Raw genomic sequence first — 6000 nt, 5'->3', positions numbered from 1 at the left:
TAGACTGAAACTGTTCGTCATAGTCGGCCACCGCGGCTGGGCGGCCGCGCTACGTTTCGTATGCGCTAAGTTTAGTTATGCGTTTCGTTTTAAGTTTCGTTGTAATAAATGTTGCACCAGCTGGCTGACTTTGGTGACGGGTCTGCAAATGAAAAAGGTGGGGAGCGGTGGTGTTGGGGAGCGGTGCATGGATGGTGCTAGCCGGGTGTACCGTGGGTGCTAGGGGAGTGTAGAACAGGAGTAAAATGGGTGCAAAGAGGGTGCAAAACAGGAGTAAAATTGGTGCAAAGGGGGTTTACAACAGGAGTAAAATGGGTGCAAAGGGAGTGTAGAACAGGAGTAAAATGGGTGCAAGGTGGTGTAGCACAAGAGTAAAAAGAGTGCACATAAGGTGCAAAGGTGGCATAAAGCTGGTTCAGGGGGTGTAAACCCGGTGCAAGTGGGTATGATACGGGTGTCATATAGGTTTACTGGTGGTGTTAAAAGGGTGCAAGAGGGGTGTATGAACGGTGTTCGACAGGTGTACAGGGTGTATGTTTGGTGTTTCGAGAGGGTTAAGATGGTGTTCTTCTGGTCTAAGTAGGGCGTAAAGTGGGTATCGTTTTAGACCACACCCCATTTACACCAAAAAAGGAATCATTTGAGTTTTGAGTGCAGGGAAATGAAACTTGCAGGATCTAGTATCCATTATGAGTCCCACAACTTGTATATCTCGGATTTTTCCTAAAGGTCATATGAGGTCAGGTCACTTTCGTGACCTCACCATTATTACGGAGCGAACGAAGCGAGCGGAGTCTTACGTAGAATAACGGAAATTTCTGAGTATGAGCGGCCGGCCGGCCGGCCGTGCGGACGCTTTTGCGAGGCTTATATCTCAGCAACCACTTGACCGATTTACACGCGGTAATTTTTGTAGGGTAGCTTCATTCCTTCTACCAAGTATTGGACTATTCCCGATGCATGTGGGTGACCCCTTATGCACGTGCCACGTGCAAAACGAAGAGGTGTCAGTTTTGTAATTGTTGCAATATCTCGGTAACTACTTGGCCGATTGCGCTGAATGTTGGCATGTAGGTAGGCACCCACTAGGCACTGCATATCCATGTGCCAGAGTTGGGGTGCTGCTGCACGTGCGCACGTGCAGGGGTCGTTTCCAGATCTCGAGAACGGCTGGACCGATGGCGCTCAAATTTGGTACACGGTTAGGGACCAGTTAGTAGGGTGCCGTGCACAAGTCAGTTGGGACCCATTTTGCACGTGCGCACGTGCAGGGTGCCGCTCCCAGATCTCGAGAACGGCTGGGCCGATTGCGCTCAAATTTGGCACATCGCTAGAGACCGGTTAGTAGGGTGCCGTGCACAAGTCAGTTGGAGGTACCCCCTCGAAATTTCGCACGTGCAAGACTCACCCCCTCGCTCGCTCCGTTAGTCGCCCCAACAGGCGCTATACTGGTAGGTAAGTCAATGGGGAAAATGAAAACTGCTATTCTGGCGCCGGGAACGATCTCCAACTATCTCAAGCACACAGAATCGTGATTTGATGCACTCCTTGCAAGGTTAGATGCGTCACTTTTGCAATGTTGACCTTGCGTGACGTCACTTATGACGTCATCAAGGTCATATTAGTTTTTCGTCAATAACTCTTGATCAAATTAAGCTAGCGAGTCGGGAAAGCCACCAACGGACTCAGGAAGACCTGCCGAATCGAATGATATGCGACATGACCTCTTTCGACCAGCTTCGTGACCTGGGGGTGCTGATCTGACCATGACCTGAGGTCAACACCCCAAGTTGACCTGACCCGGACAAAAAGTATATCATTCGACGCGCCTGAGCGAGACGAACACGATGCTGCCAAAATCGGCGCTCTGCGGCCGTTTTTTGCGAAGGTATTCACCAAAAACTGAACCGTACCTTGGGGCACTTGACCTGACCTCAGAGGTCACCGGTTGACCTAGGACCTTAAAATCGGGTACCAATCTCTGCGTCTCGTAACGGCGCACACGCTCGTTTTTTCCGCGACGCGCTAGCTCTACCAGGGGCGAAACGGCGAGGGGGGGGGGTCGTACCCGCGCCCCCCCCCCCTCGGCCGGCGCGTATGTAGAAAACCAATAGGTCCGGCGAGGGTTAAAGTTCCCAGGCATCCTCTGGTTCTCTGGCGCCTCAGGTCTCTTGATTTCTCAACCTGTCGGCTGTCTCAACCGTTCACGGTTTTCTGAAAGCTTCTGAGTTTGGCGGCTCTTCCACCAGCTATAAGCTGGTTGTTTTGTGGTTCTTGACTTATAACTTAACTTCTGATTCTCAGACAATTTAATCACTTAGATCACAGGGATGCTTCTACCAGGATATAAGCAGGTATCTGTGTATAATTCACTTTACCATCAGGGACTGGCGACTTGCATTCTGTATAACAAAATAAGTCTTTATTATTTCTTTACACGCTGAAATTAACCAACTGTGTCTGGAACCATGATATGATAAAGTAAAAATATTATGCCAAAGCTAGATAAATTAGACGAGCCCCGAAATACAGGAAAATATCCAAAGAGCTTGTTTACCCTATTTCATAACAACAAAACTATCTGCAAATACGAGATAGCGTCCTTAGCAACCGCCCATAGCAACGTGTTTGTCTGGACCGCGCATCTGGAAAATTAAGTAGATACTGGATAAGTCGACTAGAGTTTGGTCAAAACTACACTGAATTTGATTTCGAAATGGCTTTTTGTGAACCAAATGTAAAGTAACTTATTATTTTCTTTCAAATTTTCAAACTATTAGAAAACATGCTTGTTTGCTCTATATTTGTAAAGAAACAACCGCAAGGACGACGTATCACGACAAATTCTAGTACCTTGTTGGTAGGAAACTTCGTCCAACCTTATGTTTTAGGGCCTTGGCATATACAGCCTTTGTTCAGCCCGTGGTTCAGCCCCATATTGTTCAAACTCACGTGACAGGTTCAATAATGAACCACCTTTGAGAAAAAAACGAGCTTTAGCTATCAGATACCCATGGCAAAAGTGACTATGTTCATAGCTAAGTACCTACTAGTTACCTGTAAAACGGGGAAGGCATGTGCTTTCCCACGGTGCACTGGAAAGTTACGGGGACCAGGGACTCAAAACCGTCATGTATTTGTGTGACAGGGAGTGCAAGCATTAAGAACAGAAAACTACAATATCATATTGCATACCGAGATAACGTTTAAGCCAAACAATCCAGTTACTAAATTCGACGAAAATCGGCTGAACAACCAGAGAATGAAGCAGTCGGCACCTTTGTGAGAGTACTTATAAGAAATGTAAGAAATTCGGACATGACATGTCACAAACGGTTGATGCAGCCCATGTTTATATCAAATCTAGTTTCACAGTGACAGCCGCCGATAGCGGGACTCTAAGTAATTGCAACACACGCCACAAAAATAGTGCTACTTTTCGGTGCCGTTCTCTCGTACTTTCGTGTGACATTCGACCATACATTCTCTTTGTTCCCCGAATCTTATACCATATCAGCCGACAAACCTTTGTTTCTGAAAACGACGAGGGCACTTTGTGAAGTGCGCTCTTCATTTCAAATGTTGACAGATTTTAACATTGCAGTGCAAATTATTCAGCCATTGCCATGGCGGCCCGTACATCTAGAAGGCTTTCGTGTGCCTTCATCTATGTTACGCACCGTCACATAGTTGTTCTAAGACACATAATGGCACTCTAAAAACGGGAGTTTTGTTTTTAATAACGACAGCTCCATGGGGTAGGGGAGAATGGGGTCAATTGTAATTTGTAACATTTTTTGCATTCTATCATCTGGTGCAAACATGTTTGCAGTTATAAAGCTCTTTTTCTTATTTTCAGAAACTATGATGTTTTGTCTTTAAAATGCAGTTAAAACATTTACGAAATAACTTCTTTTTCGGGTCAAAATTGTTGTCCGAAAAAGTCAATTCAGCTGTTACAATTCACCCCAGATACTGGGTCAAAAGTAACACCACCCGGGGACAATTGTAACATGCTAATTTACAGGCTACAGCAACACAATTTTTTCCGAAACTTTGATTTAACAAAAGTATTGAGCAGTTGCTCATCTTCCCAGATTTGCTAGGGACGGTTCTTCTCAGGAAAAAAGGCTTAAAACCTCGCACTTATACAGGGGTTTCATGGACCTCCTCTCCCTCGGTTTTTCGCAAATAAATCGCGTAAAAAGCTGCTGATTACGACACAACTTACAGTTCTCTTAATTCTAGCAATGTTTCGTCTCCTTGAAAATTTGACGACTTCGACATAATGGCCACTGACCTATAACCTGTTACATTTGACCCCTGCAAAAATGTTACAATTGTCCCCTTCGCGCCTTGACATATTTTAGACGAAACTGGCGCAAAATGATGTTGCATGTACAGCATTTAATGCTGTACATGCAAAGATGTTGCATGTACAGCATTATTGCATGTACGGCAGGCTTGTTGTCGTTGGCAGACAACAAGCCTGCCAACGCTTACACAAATTCTGAAGTCGATATCTTTTCAATGGCGGGAATGAGCTAATCAAATATAATGGTATAAAAATTAACAAAATGCTCTCAAAAACACATTACTGTGCACAGCCATCGACATACCCGGCACTTTCGCTTCAAACTCCGTTGAGAAAAGCAGTATAGAATTACGCATTTTCGGTCTGAACATCAGCTCATTCTATTGGTAAGTTTATGAATTATTAACACTGTTACAATTGCCCCGTGTTACATTTGACCCCGATCTCCCCTACACTTTTTGGAGACTTTCCTCTGAGATCTCTGCGAATATGCAAGTTGAGTGGCACTTGGTCAATTTCCTTCCATATAGTCCATTCCTTCCTTCCATTTCTTCCATATTTTGGGGCTCCCAAATCTCAACAACATAGTCTTGGGATCAGAGAATGTATATCGCAACCGCAGGAATTGTTTGAAATAGGCAAACACTATTCGTTAGAATTGTGTTTTTCTATTGATATACTTGCCCTGCAAAGCAAAACTAATGTTACATAGGCGATCTCAGGCATCTGAAGTAGGAGGTTTGAACTAAGTTAAATGTTTATTTAGCGAGGTAATACGAAGCATTTAATGCACTTTAAACTATAGTCTGGCAAACCTAACCCGCGCACCGACGTGGGGAGGGGGGGGGGGGCCGGGGCGGATATCCGCCCCCTAATATTTTTCGCAAATAGCGGTAAAACCGCGGCGCGTAGCACCGCAAAGTTTGGTACGACTATTTTCCCCTCAATTTCACATATGGTGTGCAAGTTAAAACCTCCTAACTTTTAAGGTCAGGTCACCAGGTCACTTTGAATGACCCAACCTCAAGTCACTAGTTTTTGCAACTTTGTCACCGTGCCAGAGCTACAGTAGATGTCGGAGGCCTTTGAAAGTCGCAGAATGTTATAAGGTCATTAGTAGCTACAATTTGTATATCTCGGAATTTTGATATCGATGACCTAAGGTCAGGTCAATTTCTCGACCTCTTCATTACAAGTCAATGGGGGGGGGGGGGGGAATCATTAATCAACTCCCTGTTTTTACCACTAAAACCTGGTCGGAATGGCCCCATAAACCATACATGACTTCATATACGATCAACCTTCACTACCTTGAGGTCTGTTTTGCTGTTGGGCAGCTGTAAGGTTATGTGACGTCATCAAAGGTCACCAAAGGTTTTTTTTGCCAATAACTCCGTACAGGAACAAGATACAGCCGCGCGGATGGTCTCATTGTGTTCAGCTCGTCAAGGCGCATCGAATGATATACCTGATGACCTCGAGGTCACGTGACCTGAGGTCAACCTTTGACCTTGAACTTTCGAGGTCAACATATATATCATTCGATGCGGATTGACAAGAGAATCACGACGATGCCCTTAGTTTGTTCCTATTTTAACTAGTTCGAAAGTTATTCGAGAAAAACTCTCCATTTCTAGCTCGGTCATTTTGACTTTTTGACCCCTGTGACGTCATCTTTGACCTGA

Source organism: Amphibalanus amphitrite, unplaced genomic scaffold, assembly GCF_019059575.1.
Source record: "Amphibalanus amphitrite isolate SeventyFive unplaced genomic scaffold, NRLGWU_Aamphi_draft 000770F_arrow, whole genome shotgun sequence".
Lineage (NCBI taxonomy): Eukaryota > Metazoa > Arthropoda > Thecostraca > Balanomorpha > Balanidae > Amphibalanus > Amphibalanus amphitrite.
This window is presented reverse-complemented; position numbering follows the sequence as displayed.